At 41.8% G+C, this 19468-nt stretch overlaps 1 pseudogene; it reads right to left on the minus strand.

Annotated features, from left to right (window-relative positions):
- Nucleotides 1-987: 987 nt before the first annotated feature.
- LOC116749330 lies at nucleotides 988-2549 on the minus strand (annotated as a pseudogene).
- Nucleotides 2550-19468: the final 16919 nt, after the last annotated feature.

Consider the following 19468-nt stretch of genomic DNA (forward strand, 5'->3'; position numbering starts at 1 on the left):
TGGGTCTGTGCCTCATTCGTTGTCTGACCTTGGACTAGTCACATCCTCCTTCTGGGCCTCAGTTTCCTCAACTAGAGAGTGTGGCTGGACCAGATGCTCTCCAAGATCCTTTTCTTCTAGAGGTGTCTGACTAAATCTATCCCATGCCCTGCAACGTTGGATATGTGACAGGTATATATACATATAATTTTTTTTTCTTTAACTAGAAATACGAGCAAACCTGTCTCCTGCTATTTCAGGAAGAAGTCTCACTGACTTTTCAGCCCAGAGAGGGAAGAGAAAACCAAGGTGAAACTAATACCTAGGGGAGAGAGGAGGAACTCTCAGGCTGAAGCAGGAAGGGGGAGGGAATTCCAGGGTACAATTTTGGAAGTACACTAGAATCAGAGATGGAGTTTTTTTTGTTTTGGGTTTTTAAAAAGTATTTATTTATTTATTTGGCTGTGTCGGGTCTTAGTTGCGGCACGTGGGATCTTTATTGTGGCACGCAGGCTTCTCTCTAGTTGTGGCACGTGGGCTTAGTTGCCCCAGCATGTAGGATCTTAGTCTCCCAACCAGGGATCAAACCTGTGTCCCCTGCAGTGGAAGGCAGATTTTTTTTTTTTTTAGGTTCACTAACTTTATTTTAAAAATCATAAAACGTTTCTTACAAAAAAGCATTACATTCTGCACACTGGTCTGAATAGATGCCAGGGATATATGGACTATTGTTACTTTTCCTCCCTGTCCCACCCCTTCAGATGTTACAGCGACCACAAAGCAAAGTGTTCACAATAATTAGATGGGGGGACTTTTTTTAAACCACCAACAATGAACAAAAATTAAAATTCACTCTGCCGCTGTTTGAAAATTTCAGTGTTAGTTTTTGCGTACCCTCCCCCAACCCCCAACCCTGTTTGTAAGGAACTAAAACATTTCATCTGGTGAACAGCAAAGATTTCACTACACCTCAAGTTCAGAATACCTACGAGGTAGAGGAATGTTGGCTTTTTAAACAGAAGCAGATTAAAAAAAAAAAAAGATGCAGGACTCCTTCAGTTCTTCACTAGTCTTAGAAAAATTTTCCAGAATACTGCTTCACACTGTCCTGCAGCAAATCCTGTGCATTCTGTATCTGGTCCCGTGTTCCTATAATGGTAATGATCTGATCTTCGGACACTTCTAAAGGCTCATCAATTTTGATTGAAGCTCCTGACTCATGACGGATTTGTTTAATCTGCTGACCACATTTGCCAATAATCGATCCAGCCAAATCTTTGGGAATAGTTACTTGTGTAGTAATAATAGGTCCGCCAAGATCACCATATGAGCCACAACCTCCAGCATAGGAATAATCACATCCAGGGCCACCCTGTGGTTCATAAGCCATCTGCCACTCTGATGGGCTCCATGCATCTACTGCAGAGTCCCAGGTTTCATCAGCACTGAAACCAACCATGCCATCATAACGGTCTCCAGGTCTCCCTCTTCTGTCATAGGCCGTTAGATCTCCTCCTCTAGGTGGTGGTGGTGGAGGAAGAGGAAGATTCCGAGCTCTGCCACCACCCGAGCCCCCTCGTCCAGGAGGAGGTGGAGGAGGTCCTGGATGGGCTCCTATCATCACAATCTCTTCTGGATGGAGGCATGGGACGCCCACGCCGACCAGGAGGCATTCTGTCAAAACCACCTCTTCCCTGCATGGGAAATCCCATGGGACGTCCACAGCGGTCATCGACCATCATTGTAAAACCACCATAATCATAGATTTCATCGTAAAATTTGGGATCATAAGGCTAAGCATATCCTTTGATGGGAGACTGATATAAGATCAAGGATGATCTTTATGCACTCTACAACCCTATCAGGTTTTCCTCCAATAAGAACGAATCTGTCAGTGGATTGAGGACAATGTTCCTGGAAAAGCTTGATTGCTGTCTGAGTGTTCTCTCGAAGTTCTTTGATTTTAGCACCTTTGACACCAATAATTCCTCCAGCCAGACTCTGATGAATCGACAGTCTCAACTCACAGTCAAAGTCGCTTCCTTTATAGTGTTGGTAATTTAAGCATTCCACAGCATCAGATTTGAGCGGGAGCTGGCTGGTTGCAGTGAGTGATGGCAACTGCAGGCCCTTTTCCAAGGTAGGGATGATTTTCTTCAGAATTTCTCCGATTGTTTCAATATTAGCACTGTTCAGTATGCGCTCGGGGCCACTGCTGTCTGGGACTGAAACACTGGCATTGTAGTCTGTACGGAGAGCCTTAATATTCTTGCCTCCTTTTCCAATCACTGCCCCAGCATTCTTGCTCTGCAGCAGAATGAGTAATTCAACCATCTCATCAGTGTTTCTAGATCTTTTAAAAGCTTGTTCCTCTTCCTATCTTTAGCAGGGCGTTTATCAAATCCGCCACTGGTTTCGGTGTTGGGAAGGGTTTCCTCTGGCTGTTCAGTTTCCATTTTCTTGTATTAAAGGGACACACCAATCAGTTATTAAATATATCCTTGCAGGGCAGAACTGAAGTGTTCTGGGTGGGACCAACTGACACCCTAGTGCTGCAGTAACCGGGCAAGGCTACCATCCCTATTGGAAGGCGGATTCTTAACCACTGGACCACCGGGGAAGTCCCAGGGATGGAGCTTTTGAAAATGGGATGCCTGAGCCGTACTCCAGACCAATTAAATCAGAATTTCTGGGCATGGCCGTGATGTAGGTGTAACAAACCCAGTTAGAAGTAGTTGGAGGAGTAATAGTTATAAGAGGAGACCTTTAAAAAATAAGGTTGCAGTTATCAGCTGCCAGCAGACATTGTTTTGAGAATAGCTGGTGGCATCCCAAGTCTGACATAGCTCAGAAAACTCAATTTCTTGGCAATACAAGAACTTGTCTAAAATCACACCCATAGTGTCACCTAGTTATTTCCTTGGATGTCTGAACCACAGCTACTCCATTTTGACTTTTAATTGTAATTCTCTCCTTAATAGCCAAAGCAGATGTCACTGTTAATGATGTTAGTGTTTCTCTGGGTATGAGAAGATACAAGAGTTTGGGCTTATAAAATCTTCTCCTGAAAATATCTAACTATCTGAAGGCTTGTTCTGCCAGTTTTTCCCAGAGCACAGAGTGCCTCATTCCTGATCTCCACCCTAAACTTCTTTCAGGGGCTGTTGAAGGTCAGCAGCTGCAGCAGCTCCTGATTTAATCTTTGTAGAGGCACATGGCAAGTGCCAATGGCAAGTGCCAATTTGTAGGTGACAGGGCCTCCTCTTGGTTATAAATTTAACCATGGTTTGGGAGGCATTTCATGACCATTTTGTCCCATGGTGCCAGGAATGCTCATTCCCAGGTCTGGTGAAGATTTTGCTGATAGGCTACTCAATGTACTATTATTGGACTAGGCCTTACAAGCAGCAGAAAGTCTCTGGACCACCTGTCTTACTAGTCTCTTATGGTCCAGGAAAATATTCCCTCTTGTTGCTTCTTCCCATATCTAGAGTTACACTCTTACAATTATTGATCTCATATGGAACTATATATCATCATTTTATCAGAGGCTCAGTCACACATTTGGTAATGTAAGAAACAACAATTTTGTAAAACAGACAATATAAAAAATATATATAGCTAGTAATATTAGTAAGTTCATAAGTAAGAATTAAGCCAAGAACTTCCATTAGGTGTGGCCCAATATATCCCAGGTCATCTGACTTATCTTTATCTTATCAATCCTTATCTTTCAGGGAAATTATATATTGGCACTGTCCATAAGGCACTCAGCCCAGTTTCCTAGTGTTACTAGACTGACTATCCTTAGTATGATTTAATTATCCCCAACATAGAGGAGCCTTTAAACTTAAATTACCATAGCCTAGTGTTAACTACATAAATCCATCCCATAATTGTGGGAGGTTTTATTCCTTGGCTGAAATTTTGCTTGTTGCTCTGATTGAGCTTGAGTAATAGAGGAAAATTCATATTTATGGCCAAGGTCAGAACAGGTATTATTAATTGGTTAGGTGAGAGGATCCCATCTAGTAATATCAATAGTGGCCTGAACATGACTTAATTTTTTCTCCATAAAGTCTAAAGAATATTGTGGCCACACTGTCAAAAATTTCCTAAGGGCCAACCAGTTAGAGCCTTGGAATGGAGATATCTAGCAAGGAAACTCAGAAGTACTAGGCACAGGTAATTGGCCACAAACCCAACAATTGGACTGATTTTTAAAACTAGCATAGGATCATACCCATGATAGGAAAACATTTGATTCATATGCAGAGGTCTAAGAAGTCAAGAAAACATTATAAATGATCATACAAGTCAGGTCCAGGATCTTGGGCTGTCTACTTCTGATGTCATCTTCTCTTCCTAGTGCAAGTGTAGTTTCTCCCCTGTTTGAATGTTGTTTTAAGTGAGTTTGAGGTCAGCAGTCCTCTCTATAGGCCAGTCCAGTGCAGGGGTAGCCAGCAATTTCAAAATTAGTGAGGTAGCCAGCCTAATTTATCTGCTAAAGCTGCTGGGAACCTAAGAGTTTCCAATCTCTGGAAGGAGCAGAGAGAGAGAAAATGTAAATGTTTCCATTCTGGTTGCAAAAGTAATTTACCAAATTACTGTAAGCCATAATTAGTTCGAGGGGAAGATTTTCCTTACACCTGGAAAACACAGATTTAAACCAGTAAATTTTTCAGATAGAAACCATAAAAATTATAACCACATTTGTCAGTTCACTCAGTCCTATGTAACTAATCCTTTTTGTTAACAGCTTTATGAAGCCATCAGGTTTTTCATTAGGATTCTTCCATTTCTTACCCAGTTCAGCATTATGGTCTGAAAGTCAGAAACTTGTATTAATCCAAAAGTCCTTTCTATAAGTCTTATTGAAGAGGAAGCATTTTTGCAAAGGTATTAGGGTGAAACTGTAAGTGTCTATAATGACAAAAGACTTAAGAAGGCACATTTAAAATCTGATTACAACGTAATTGACAAAGTAACTTGGTTACTGTTGTGACATACAACACTTTAAGATAATAATTATCACTGATAACATTTTACCAGGACGTATCAGATCTTTAGGAATTCCATATAATTTACAAATTAACCTCAGAAATATTATCCAAAGACACATACTGAGACACATATACATATCCAGACAGACACAATGAGAGATCTAGCTTCATTTTCTAAACTTAGTCATGAATCAGACATCACAATATAAAACTCACTCATTTATAAATAACAGTTGGAATAAGAAAAACTGTAAAAGGCTTCATTCCCTGTTTTTTTCCCCTCAGTTTCAGGAATCAGAGGCGGTCTAGATAAGTGTTCCTGAGAACCCTAGTCTCAAGGCACAGGGAGAGAATATCAGCTTCTCCTAGTAGGACTTGCTCCTCAGGGTCAGAATTCTGGGGAAAAAAAAAATGTATTTTAACAAGCTAGCTTTCTCTAATTGCACATGCAAAAACGAACCAGTTTTGCAATTTCAAAAAAAGTTTTTTCTTAACCAGAGGAGTCGAAGCTGCCTTTAGAAGTGGATGTCTAGGAGTAGAAATGGGTAAGAGGATTTTGGCTGACATTGGTAGAGATGATTTCTCCTTTGCGTCCCCTACCCCAAACCCAGGAAATGCATAAACAAGACATTCAAAGTAAGATTGGTGTTTCCTTTGGATGTGACACATTGAGACCCATCTTAAGGTGGGAGCAAGGAGGCTCAGCCAATTTAAGTCACATGCAAGATAGGAGATTATGAGATCTTTTTCTTCAAATACCAGGGATGCTTCAGATGGGCCCCACATGAAAACAGAGGCCATGTTAGCTGTTACTTCAAAGGCATCACTCTGTACAAGTGGCACTTGGAAAGTTCACCTCCCTGCAGACTGCTGCGTTTTGGACTTAGCACCTGGAGTGTTCCCGTTCCCTGTCCTGATTCTGACATTCTAACCTCATCCTCCCTGACTCCCTTTTCCTTTCCCTTCTCTTCACTTCCCTTGCTGTCAGGTCCTGTCCAACCCCCAGAAAACACTTCCTTCTAGAGCACTTCATGGATTCCCCTTTCATGATTTTAGTGTCCATTTCCCTCTACTGTTCAACATGTTCTATGACAACTGAGGATAGTTATTTAATTAATTTTAGTTTGTTTTTTACTTATTTGTATTAGGTCAGAAAGGTCTTAAATCAGTTTAAGATTATTGGAGAACCCAAGCTCTATGTTGTGTTTGAGTTTGAATCTGCTAGAGCCACTTTTTTTTTTTTTAACTTTCACAGCCAGTAAAAGCAGGATATACACCCAGGGGTCTGAGATTTTTTCTAACAGAAGGGCCTGTAGTTAGTTCATTTATAGCCTAAGTTAGCAAATTCCAGTTCCTTCAACAAATATTTTATATATTAAATGAATAATACATTATTTCCAGGGCTTCCCCAGTGTGGAGACTCTGTACTTAACACTAAATAACCATCTCAAGAGGAACTCTGTATGAGTTTGCTCAGGAGTAAATGAGACAGAGGTTAAAATGTAAATAGGAGCTTTCTCCCACCTCTCTGGTGTCTTGATTCCTTTTGCTCTAGAGATCCCTGGAATTTAAATATTCTTCCATCCCCTTTCACTTTCCTTTACTAAACTTCAAAGTAATTGATATAACAGTAGTCTTCCCTGTAGTGTCTTTTCATCTTAATCAAACCTAAATCAAAGTGATTTGTTTTAGATATATAATTCCTATTTCCACATAGGGATACATGAAATGCAGCAAGATTATATAAATAAAAAGTAAAGTTTTCCCCTTGATGGGGAAAACAAGGATAAGAACATAAAATTAAACGAGGAACAAGGCTACAGTTAAAAACAAACAAGCAAACAAAAAAATCCACTATGGAATTCTATACTTTTGCTACAAGTACTTGTGTATTGGGTTTCCTGGCAGGCAAGGGGAAAAGGGACAACTAGTTAGTTACATACTTCATAGTGTCTATGTGGTAAAAAATGAATCCACAGCTTAAGAGAGGCACAGTTAAAAGACCAGAATGACCCTGTGTAAAGTAGGGAGCCACCCCTTCAATACCAGCTTTGCAATAGACTTGGTGCCGAGTTTTGCATAGCATTTGTTTTGCGAAGCACAGCAGAGTAAAGGTGCAGGAAGTGGTATTCATCCCTTGTTGGTCTGGTTTACACTTGGGTTAATTTTAAAATATCTGGATTGGATCATCTGGTTGACCTTCAAAGAGAGTTTATTACCAGAAAAAAGTCTATCAGTTAGGATCCGGACAGTTGCAAGCAACAGAAACTCCAGCCCTACTGGCTAAAACAAAATGACGTTCTGTGTTCCTGGGACCAAAAAGATCAGCAGTAGTTTTAGCATCAGACAAGGGTTCACCTAGGTCTTAAGTGCTCTGAACAGGCCTGGTTTCTTTCTCTACATTTCTCAGGATCATTTCCTGGGTGTTGGCTCCATGCTCAGACAGATCAAACAGCTCTCAGAACTGATAGCACTGAGAGTAACAGTGTGCTGTTACATGGTTACAAATAGTTATAATGTTGGAAAATTTCTATGCTCACTGGTAAATAGCCACCATCCCAAGCTATCTGAGTAACCCCTAATGTGATGGTTAATTTTTTTTTTGCAGTATGCGGGCCTCTCACTGTTGTGGCCTCTCCCGTTGCGGAGCATAGGTTCCAGACACACAGGCTCAGCAGCCATGGCTCACGGGCCTAGCCGCTCCGCGGCATGTGGGATCTTCCCGGACCGGGGCACGAACCCATGTCCTCTGCATCGGCAGGCGGACTCTCAACCACTGCACCACCAGGGAAGCCCAATGATGGTTAATTTTATGTTCAACTTAACTGGACCAAGGGGTGCCCAGGTTAAACATTATTTATGGGTGTTTCCAGGTGAGATTCGCATTTAAATGGTGGACCCAATGGAGGTGGGATGTCATCCAATCCACTGAAGGCCTAAATAGAGCAAAAGGAAGGCGGAAGGAGGAATTCACCCCTTTTGCTTCCTACTTGCCTGCTTGAGCTGGGACATCAGTTTTCTCCTGCTCTTGGACTGGAATTTATACTACAGTAAGTCCTCTACATATGAACGACTTCCATCCCAAGAGCGTGTTTGTAAGTCCAATTTGTTCGTAAATCCAACAAAGTTAGCCTAGGTACCTGACTTTTACAGATAATGTCAGAGACACATGAACTAACTTACGTGATTGGACATGCGAACACATGTTCGCATCTTTGAAAGTTCGCAACTTGAAGGTTCGTATGTAGGGGATTTACTGTATTGGCTCTCTCATTCTCAGTACTTAGGACTCAGACTAGAATTACACCTCTGGCTTTCCAGCTTGCAGATGGTAGATCATGGGACTTCTCCACCTCCATAATCATGTGAGCCAATTCCTCATAATAAATCTCTTCCTATATTCATGTATTCTATTGGTTCTTTTCCTCTGGAGAACCCTGAGTAATACACCTAGCCACCCTGGACCTCCCTAAAATGCAACTAAAGTGTTAAAGCCCAGCATAGCCAGGAGCCTTTAAATCCTTACTTCCTGCACTGGCTTGTTCTGATTTTGAAAATCATCCCTGACTATATTTTCTCCTTTATATTGACTGGGGTAGAGAAGGTGTTTTCCCCAGCATCCTCAGTAAACGTCCTGAGTCTCAGTCTGATTGCATTAGCTTAGGTCACGGATACATCCCCTAATCGATCACTGTGAACTAGAAAGCATTGATTGGCCTAGGCTAGATTACATGTTCTATCCTTGACCCCACTAGTCCCAAGATAAGCACCTTGTCTGGGAGCAAAGTGGTGGAGCAGAAACTCATGGGCTTTAGAATCAGACAGATCCTGGTTAGTTCATTCATTCATGAATCAAAGCAGTGGGAATAAGGTACCAAACAAAACAGACCTAGTCCAAGCCCTAATGGAGACACTAAATGAGTGTATCAGTTATATAATGCTGTGTAACAAACCACCCCCAAACTCAGTGACTTAAAAACAACAACCCTTTTATTTGCTCACCACTGTGTGTGTCAGCAATGTGGGCTGGGCTCAGCTGAATGATTCTTCTGGACTCACTCCTGTGGCTTCAGTCAACTTGTGGGGCAGCTGGGGCTGGTTGATCTAGGGTGGCCTTACTCCAAGGTCTGGCAGTAGTGGTTGGCTGGGCCAGGGTACTCCAGCAGGCTAGCCTGGGCTTCTTCACTTGACAGCGGTGTTTGAAGAAGGCAAGCCCAATGCACATGTGCTTTTCAAGTCTGTGATTGCATCATCATGCTAACGTGCCATTGGCCTAAGCAAATCACATGGCCAGGCCCTAGAATCATTATGATGAGAGGCTTCCCAAGAACGTGAGTATGGAGAGACATGATCAATTGGGGACAGACTGTAACAATCTTCCACAACCTGTAGTAAACACATAAACAAATGACAAATTTTGATTACTGCTCTGAAGGAAGAGAGCAAGATGCTGTGAGAGGATTATAGGAAGGCCCTCATTCTAGGTGGTAGTCAGGGCAGGCCTTTCTGAGGAGGGTCCTTTGCACTGATATCTAAAGAAGGACTAGCCACATGAATGCAGAGAAAGAACTGGAAAGGAGGACATCTATGACCTTGCTAATCCAAGTGGTTCCTGGACCAGCAACATTGGCATCACCTGGGATTTGTTAGCGAAACAGTAACTCAGGCTCTGTTCCAGGCCTGTTGAATCAGAATCTGCATTTTTTTTGCCTATGATTACCCTTTTTATTTTTTGAATTTTATTAATACAGCAGGTTCTTATTAGTTATCTATTTTATACATATTAGTGTATATATGTCAATCCCAATCTCCCAATTCATCCCACCACCACTCCCACCCCCAGAATCTGCATTTTAACAAGGCATTCGTGTGCACAATAAACTTTGAGAAGCTTGTGACCATCAGAGAGAAGGCAGAGGTGTAGGAAGGAGGGAAGGAGACAGCACAGCTAGCCGGACACACTCAGGTGCGCTCCTCAATCCTAAAGTTTCTACTGTGACCTGGCTACCAGGCCAGGAGAGACCCTTTCTCCACTGCCCTGGGCCCCACCGGAGGGCCCCATGTTCACAGCTCCACGGTGAGAAGGGCTTTGGTTCAGTGGGCATCACCCAGAGGGAAGCACCTGAAACCAGAGCTCTGCTGGCCTTGGCAGGCACTTGCCCTCTGATAGGAGGGGACAGTACAAATGGGGCCTCTGTTTATGCATACACAGTTCCAGGTGGGAGGGAGGCCAATTATGGAACAGCCAGTTCTGGGGCACCCTGATAATCCCTGGGAAGGCCAAACCCTCAAGGTTGCTTGTTCCTCTGGCCCCTCACTGCGTATGGAAGGTGATGATGAGTTTTCAGGTCCCTTCAGCCATAAGGCTACAAAGAAGCTTTCCTGGGGGGCAAGTGGGTGGTATTCAGCTGTCATGGTAGAGTGATCATTTGTCCCATTTGCCCATGGCAGTCCTGTTTACACCTGCTCTCCTGGTGTAATGATTAATAATGCCCCCTCTCACTCTGGCTTGGATGATAATTAGGGTCACCTTAGTTATAGCCCAATTTTGATCTCCAGAACCAAGGGAAGGTGATTCTGAAAGAGCACTGGTCCAGGAGTAAGAAATATGGACTCTTGTCCTGCCCTACTGCTGACAAGCTGGGGGACCTTGGGCGAGTCCTCTCTGGCTACAGCTGCCTCATCTCTGAATTGAAGGGGTTAGATCAGACAGGCCTCTTCTAGCTGGGGAGTTAATGACTGTGAGACATGGGTCCCTGGGGCTTCTGGCCCAACAATAGGTTTATGGGGACATTGTCCCTTCTCTAGCATCTTAGATTCCACGGCCTCTGGGGACCCCGCATTCTGCTAGCTCTTCCTCCAGGTCCTGCTGTCTGTGCCCACAGCTCTCAGGGGCCCTAGGCTGGTGTCTCTGCCCAGGGCTCTGTGTCAACAGGGCTTCGCTGCCTGTCAGCCACCTTCTCCTCCCCTGCACTCCACCCTAGGGGGACCCTTCTTTAGCCTGCACTTCCTTATTGTGTGATGTTTGGGACAAACAACTAAATCACCTGCAATTGAATCTCCACCTGTCATGGAGGATAAGATGTCAATATTGTAGGGTTAGGGATAATGTTCATAAAGTGCCCAGCTCATAGTAGGAACTCACCAAGTTATTACTAAGCCTCATATTCCCCCATCTTAATGTTAATGCATCATCTCTTTCCATTTTAAAATTAACCATCTGCTAAAGGGTCTTAACAGAGTTGTCTGAGAATCAAAGGCAGTGATGGACAGACAAGTGTGAAGGCACAGAAGGTCACTCCCTGTAACTTTCTGTAACTGGAAGGGTCTGTGAAACCTCTCATTCCTCAGCCCCACCTAACAGACTACATGTTCCGTCTGTCACTGGCTGGTGCACGGGGTGAAGCCTTACGGGCCCTTGAATCCCTGAAAAATGACCACGTAGCTTCGGTAATCTTTATTCCCATGACATCATGTTGCTAAATTTAACTTTCTTCTTACTTGCTCCTTTAGTCTTGCTTTCGGGTGCTTTGCTCCAGCAAAAAGAATACCAGCTCTTCAGTCTGACACTTAACTAACCCTTCTTATCCCCTCAGAACCCCCATTTCCTCTTTTTGACCGGGGGTAATTGTCCCCAGCTCATAGAATCATGAGGGTTACAGGAGGTGGTTTATGAAAAGGATCTGTCTTATGGCAGGACTCAATAAATGGAGGCCTTTTATCCTGTTATCTTTCTCCTTGCTGAGAATAAAGAATTTTCTCTGGGGGCGAGACAAGGAAGCAAGCCAGAGTTTCTAGTCTCTATTGCTGCATAATAAATGATCTCCAAACTTAGCAGCTCAAAACAATTTTTTTTCTCATGATTTTTTGGGTCAGAAATGTGAGAAGGCTCATCTAGGCGGTTCCTGCTGGGGGTCTCCCAGGCAATTGTTGAATGGAGCTGTCATCATCTGAAGGCTCTGCTGGGCTGGATGTCCAAGATGACTCTTACTCAGCTGGCTGTTGGCCGGGAGCTCCATCTGGGACTGTCAACCAGACTGCCTACATATGCCTGTCCTGCAGCAGGGTAGTTGGACTTCTTACACGGGGACTGACTTCCTCGCCAGAGCAAGCATCTCAAGGGGACCAGGCCAAAACTGCCTGGCTTCTTATGACCTAGTTTTAGAAGTCACACAGCATCTCATCTGCCATACTGTACTTGTGGAAGCCTGCCCAGATTCAAGAGGAGGGGCCATAGACCCCACCACTCCATGGAAGGATTGGCAAGGTTATATTGTCGATCAGTGTGTGGGATGGGAGAAATTGACTGACGAGGGCATCTTGGGAAAATACAATCTGTCACATTCCCCCCAATTCATATGTAAATCAGGGCTGTTATCATTCATAAACTACAGAAGCTGGCTCTGGTTAGCTTAAGAATAAAAAAAATTTGGACACCTTTAGGGCTCATGGAATTGATGGAGGCTGGAAGGCCAGGACTGGCAAATAGGCCAGAAACAAGGAGGTCTGGAGGCCTGGGCAGCAGGTATGCGCATGAAGGAGGAACCTAAGAACTATGCAGTCTAATTACTATAGCCCACCACTGCTAGAATAAATACAACCACTAGGCACTCAGCTTCCTTGCAGCCCTCTGAAGAGCAAAGCCCAGGAAAGGCGAGTTGATGGGCTGAGTCACATGCTTTCCTCTGCTTGGGCCAGTGTAGACAGAGAGAGGACCTATTGGTACCTTTTGCTTTCATACTGGGAAGTTGGGCTGTTCTCCACAGAGACTGTACACAGTGGGAGATTCTCCAGAGGAGATGTAGGGTGCTATAGGACAGTGTGGAGTATGTGCTGGAGATCCCCAAATCACAAGTGTCCACCAGAGAGCCCACCGACTCCAACACCCCTCTGTAGTGATTGATGTCCCCAGTATGGAGAAGGAGGAACAGAGAGCTGAAGCAGATGCTCGGAGGGAGCAGAATACTGTCCTAAGGATTTAAAGGGCTGTCATTTAGAGGAGGATTTGATTTGTTCAACGTGGTTGTAGGACATACTTTTTTTTTTTTTTTTTTTTTGCGGTACGCGGGCCTCTCACTGCCGTGGCCTCTCCCGCTGCGGAGCACATGCTCCGGTCGCGCAGGCTCAGTGGCCATGGCTCACGGGCCCAGCCGCTCCGCGGCATGTGGGATCTTCCAGGACCGGGGCACGAACCCGTGTCCCCTGCATCGGCAGGCGGACTCTCAACCACTGCGCCACCAGGGAAGCCCGGACATACTTTTGCTCAACATCAGAAAGAACTTTCTCTTAAAAAATTTTTTATTCTATTTTTAATGTTTTGAATATGCAATACATTCATTGAAAAAGTATTAAAAGGAATGCAGTGAAAGTCTCCCTCCCACGACTTTTCCCTATCCACCTACTTCTCACTTTATTCCCCACCTCCACTCCAGATACTCATCTTAATAGTGCCTTGTATATGCTCCCATAGGTTTTAAATTTCCTTTTAGATTTTTAAAATTTATTTTTAGTTGTGATTAAAGTATACATAACACAAAATTTACCATTTTAACCATTTTAAAGTGTACAACTCAGTGGTATTAAGCACATTCACATTGTTGTGCAACCATCACCACCATCCATCTCCAGAATGTACTTCATCCTCCCAAACTAAAAATCTGTACCCATTGAACAATAGCCCCTCATTCCTCCCTTCTCCAAGCCCTTGGCAACCATGATCCTACTTTCCGTTTCTATGAATTTGCCTGTTTTAGGTACCTCATACAAGTGAAATGATACAGTATTTGTTCTTTTGTGTCCTAGTAGACAACATATAATTGGATCATGTTTTTTTTTTAAGCCATCCTACCAATCTCTGTCCTTTGATTCAAGAGTTTAATCCATTTACATTTAAAGAAATTACTGCTAAGGAGGGACATACTTTTGTTATTTTGCTATTTGTTTTCTATATGCCTTTTGACTCTTTTGGCCCTCATTTCCTGCATTACTCTCTTCTCTTGTATTTCAGTTATTGATGTTAGAAAACTACATCTTTATACATTATGTGTCTAAAACCATAGACTTAACAATTTATTTTTAATGTACTAGTTTCTTAAATCATATAGAAAACAAAAACTGGAGTTACAGACCAAAATTATAATAATTCTAGCTTTTATAATTGTCCATGTATTTATCTTTAGGAAAGATCTTATTTCTTCATATGATTTCAAGTTAGTGTCTAATGACCTTTCATTTCCATCTGAAGCACTTTTCCTTTAGCATTTCCTGCAGGGAAGATCTAGTGGTAAGAAACTTTTTTTTCCTTTTAAGAATTTATTGTCAGAAACAACTTGAAAAGGAAATTTTAAAAGAAAAAATTCCACCACTCTGACAAGGCTGTTTTTATTTTTCTATAGTTTCCAGTCTTCAGCATAGGAATATATAGTTCTATATTTTGTAAAACAACGTCATTTCACATTGTTTCATAAACATTTCCTTGCTGCCAGAGACCATTTTCATGGTCTTTGTAATATTTCACCTGGAGAACACATCTGGATTTATTTAATCAGTCACTCATTGTTGGACACTTAGTTGCCTCCCAGTTTTCCACTATTAGAAGTAACACTGCAGTAGACGGCCTTGTTTGGCTTTTTCTTCATTTGAATTGTTCCCTTAGAAGGATTCTGTTCTCATAGGATGCTTTTCCTTTTAGGAAAATGAGATCCATTCAAATTATGTCAAGGAACTGGGGGAAAATAATAGTTATTCTACAGATTTTGTATGCGAGGGGATCCAAGAAAAGGTAAACAACCAGGATGTGGGGAGGAATGTTGTTTAATAGAGCTAGTCCATGGGGTCTTCTCTCAGGGACTTCTCTCTCTTTTTTTTTTTGCCATGCTGTGCAGCTTGTGGGAACTTCGTCCTTCCCTGACCAGGTATCGAACCCAGGCCATGGCAGTGAAAGCACTGAGCCCTAACCACTGGACTGCAAGAGAATTCCCAGGGACTTCTCTTTTAATAAGTCCCAGCTACTACATCAACCAGTGCCCTTGACTCCAGTTGAGTTAGGCAAGAAAGGAATTTATTTACGTGTTTGTGGGTAGATCTCAGAATTGGATGGAAGGAAGGAAAGAAGGAAGAAATCCTTCCTTAAATTCATGTGGGATTAGAGAATCAGGCTTAGAAACTTCACGGGATCAATGACCAAAATCACATTATGGGACTAATCCAGGGAAGACCATCACAGGCCCTAGACAGCCCCTGGGCCACCACCACTGGACATACCACAAGAACTGTGGCCATGACAACCCTAGAGACTGTATATGGTCACTGCTGCAGCTACCACCCATCACCAAAATGAGCTGTGCTCTATCCCTGCTAGTTTGCTTCCAATTCCAAGTCTGAGGCTGATGCTCCTGATGAGTGGTACTAGGTCGGCTCTCAAACTTCCAGGAAAACTGGAATGTACCTGGAATTTTCCACTTCTATAATGCCTCATCAGAAAGGACTTTCCTCAAACATTGGAAGGAGATTTAAATGCTGGTCAGCCAAAAAGTATGACAAATACCTGCTACAGATCACAAGCCCATCGGGGATAAAGATCAAAACAGGGATGGCAAATTCAGATGCCTACAGTGAGTGACCAGGCAGGTAATGTACTAGGTGAAGAGCTCTGAGTGTGCACTTATGTAAATTTATTGCCCTACAGAATAAGAGGTCAGCAGGGCCACTTCTTCCAATATTTCAAGAGAAGCTAGAAATCTAAAAAAAAAAAAAAGAAATGTATGAGAAATCTCCTGATTTTAAATGTTGGCACTGTGGAAGACAGAGTATATCAATTGTCTGGATTTGCTCCAAGGGCAGCTGGTTTGTGGCTTTTGTATAAACCAGGGCTTTACTAAGGCTGCTCAGTGTCTAGGGGCTGAATATGCACATTTTATAGATTTATCTGTTGTTATATTTTGCTTTAAGAAATAATTTTTTTTACCATCTTAACCATTTTAAGTGTATAGTTCAGTAGTGTTAAGTACATTCACATTTTTGTGCCATCTCCAGAACTTTTTCATCTTGCAAAACTGAAACTCTTTACCCATTAAACAAGAACTCCTCATTTCCCTCTTCCCTAGCCTCTGGCAACCACCATTCTACTTGCTGTCTCTATGAATTTGACTACTCTATGTACCTCGCGTAAGTGGAACCGTACAGTATTTGTCTTTTTGTGACTGGTTTATTTCAGTGAGTAAAATATCCTCAAGGTTCATCCGTGTTGTGGCATGTGTCAGAATTTCCTTTCTTTGTAAGGCTGAATAGTATTCCATCGTATGCATACGCATTTTGTTTATCCATTCATCCATCAACAGACATTTGGGTTGCTTCCAGCTTTTGGCTATTGTGAATAATGCTGCTACGTACACAGGTGTACAAATACCTTTTCAAGACCCTGCTGTCATTTCTACGGGGTATATACCCAGAAGTGGAATTACTGGTTAATATGGTAATTCTACTTTTAATATTTTTGAGGAATTGTATTTTGGGTTTTGAGAGTTCTTTCTATATTCAGATACAAGTCCCTTTTCAGATAGGTAACTTGCAAATATTTTCTTCAAGTCTGTCATTTATCTATCCATTCTCTTAAAAGCATCTTTCAAAAATCAGTTCTTCATTTTGATGAAGCACAATTTAGCAAAAAAGAAAAATTTTTTTACAGGTAATGCTCTTAGCATCATATTTAAGAAATCTTTGCCTAACGCAAAGTCACAAAGATTTCCTCCTATTTTCTTTGAGAAAATGTATAGTCTTAGGTTTTACATTTAAGGCTATAATCCATTTTGAGTTAAATATTGTAAGTAACATGAAGTATGGATTGAGGTTTTTTATTTTTATATGGATATCCAATTGTTCTAGTACCAATGTTGAAAAGTTTATCCTTTCCTCATTGAAATGCATTTGCGGCTTTGTCAAAATTCAATTGACCATATATGTCTTGGTCTATTTCTGGACTCTATTTTGTTCAATTGATCTATATTATCTTTTCACCAGTACTACACTGTTTTGATTATTACAGCTTCAGAGTAAGTCATGAAATTAATGTGAATTCTCCAACTTTGTTGTTATTGTTTGAATTTGTTCTGATATTCTAGTTCCATTGCCTTTCCAAATAAACTTTAAAATCTGCTTGTCAATTTCTACAAGAAATTCTGATGGAATTTTTATTAGAATTACATTGAATCTACAGATCAGTGTGGGGACAATTTTATTGAGTCTTCCAACCCATGAACATGATGTACCTCTCCATATTTCAGGTTTTCTTTGATTTCTTCCATCAGTGTTTTGTAATTTTTAGCATACAGATCTTGCACATATTTTGTTAGATTTCTACCTAAGTGTTTCATGTTTTCTGGTGCTACTGTAAATAATGCTTTAAAATGTTTTTCTTGGGCTTCCCTGGTGGCGCAGTGGTTGAGAGTCCGCCTGCCGATGCAGGGGACACGGGTTCGTGCCCCGGTCTGGGAGGATCCCACATGCCGCGGAGCGGCTGGGACCGTGAGCCATGGCCGCTGAGCCTGCGCGTCCGGAGCCTGTCCTCCGCAACGGGAGAGGCCACAACAGTGAGAGGCCCGCGTAACGCATTAAAAAAAAAAAAAAAAAAAAAAATGTTTTTCTTTTCAATTTTCAATTGTTTATTGATAATGTATAGAAATAATTTTAATTTTTGTATATTGACCTTGTATCCTGTGACCTTGCTAATAAGCTCACTCATTAGTTAACATTTATTATTATTAGCTAATAACACATTAATATTTTAATATTATTTAAAATTGCCATCCAATCCTTGCCATCCTGATCCATTTTAGCACACTCTTCCCCCCACTTTTTTTGCTAGAGCATTTATTACCTTCTAGCTTTCTGTAATTTACCTATTTTATTCAATGTCTGTCCTCCCCACTCCATGCCATTAGAAGGTAAGAGTCACAGGATCAGAGATTTTTGTCTGTTTATTCACTGATTTATTTCTTAGCGCATAGTAAGCACTCAGTACCTATCTCTCAATATGCACCATTTGATTGAATAGATTACTAAACAGCAGTATCTAATGAGTAACTGGGCCACCTTGAGAGGTAAAGTGCTTCTTGCCACCTAAGGTGTCCTTCTTGCCACCTAAGGTAGAGATCAGAGAGAAGATTCAATCTTCAGTGGGCCAGGTCAGTTGAACAAGGTGAACTTTAAGCTCTCTTTTAGCCTACTGGAAACAAATCTGAAACTTGCCTGATCTCAATAACAATACCAACACCCTGTGCCTGAAGGTGTTTGTACTGTGCAGTGGCATCGGGGGAGGGGCAGGTTAACTGGAGCAGCTGCAAGGAGGAGGCAGAGGACTCCAACATCCTGGTCTGTTTAGGAGAAGCATTTTCTCATTCCCAGGGAAGGGGTAGCAGGGAGTCAGCACCCAGGAACTCCTTGATCCCAGCTGCTGCTCCGGGCAACAGAAGGAGGGGAGAAGGCTGACTCTTAGAGACCCAGCCTGTCTTTACTGAAGGCCTTGCCACTAAGCCTGACAGGGAGTGAGATGTGGGTGGGTCTTGCTCACTGCTCCATCCCCAGAACGTAGCACAGTGCTTGGAACAGGGAGGGATCCCTAGTGTTTGTTGACAAACTAACACTTACCAGGGGTGCCCTGAAAGGGTACAATTACAAAAAGAGATTGGTAGATGGAATGATTACAGGCAACAGCTTGTTCAAAACAACTATATTTGGAGAGGTCTACTGATGCAAAAAAAAAAAAAAAAAAAAAGTCCTGTTTCAGGATGAAACGTCTCCCTTTCCACAGCTCACTATCAATTATCTCAGTCTCAGCTATTGCCCAATTCTTTGTTTTCCCCACAAGGTCAGATTTGAGTGATACTGCTGCTAATCATCAAAGAAGTTATTTCTAAAACTTGTAGTTCAAAATCAGCTGTCTTTTATAGTATACTTGTGTGTTTGTTTTGTTTTTCAAATGACAAGGGCTGTTTTCCCAAAACTTGCTTTTAACAGTGGAAAAAAAAAATGGGGGGGAAACTCTAAGTGTTCAAAGAGGTTAAATAAATAAATTATGTATCTTCATTTACTAAAATATTTGCAGCCACTATGATGATGTGAAATTTTATTTCTTAATACAGAAAAGTGTTCATAGGCATTATTGGATGGAAAAAAGGAAGTTTCAAAACACTATGTACAGTGTGATTCCAGTTTTGTTTGTTTTTAAAAAATCTTTTATATATTTTAACATACAAATATATAAATATATATATAAATTCTAGAATGATATGCAGCAAAATGTTGACAATAGTTATCTCTGGGATTTTAGGTCATTTTTGTATTCTTTCCTTTGTATTGGTAATCATGAGCTTTCTTTCCTTTATATTCGGGGAGAACAATAATACTATTGTCATTCTGTGGAAAACATTAAAATTAAATGAAAGCACATTTCCCTCTAAGAACACAGCTCTGAAATTATGTGAATCAAA

This window comes from Phocoena sinus, chromosome 2 (assembly GCF_008692025.1).
Source record: "Phocoena sinus isolate mPhoSin1 chromosome 2, mPhoSin1.pri, whole genome shotgun sequence".
Taxonomy (NCBI): Eukaryota; Metazoa; Chordata; class Mammalia; order Artiodactyla; family Phocoenidae; genus Phocoena; species Phocoena sinus.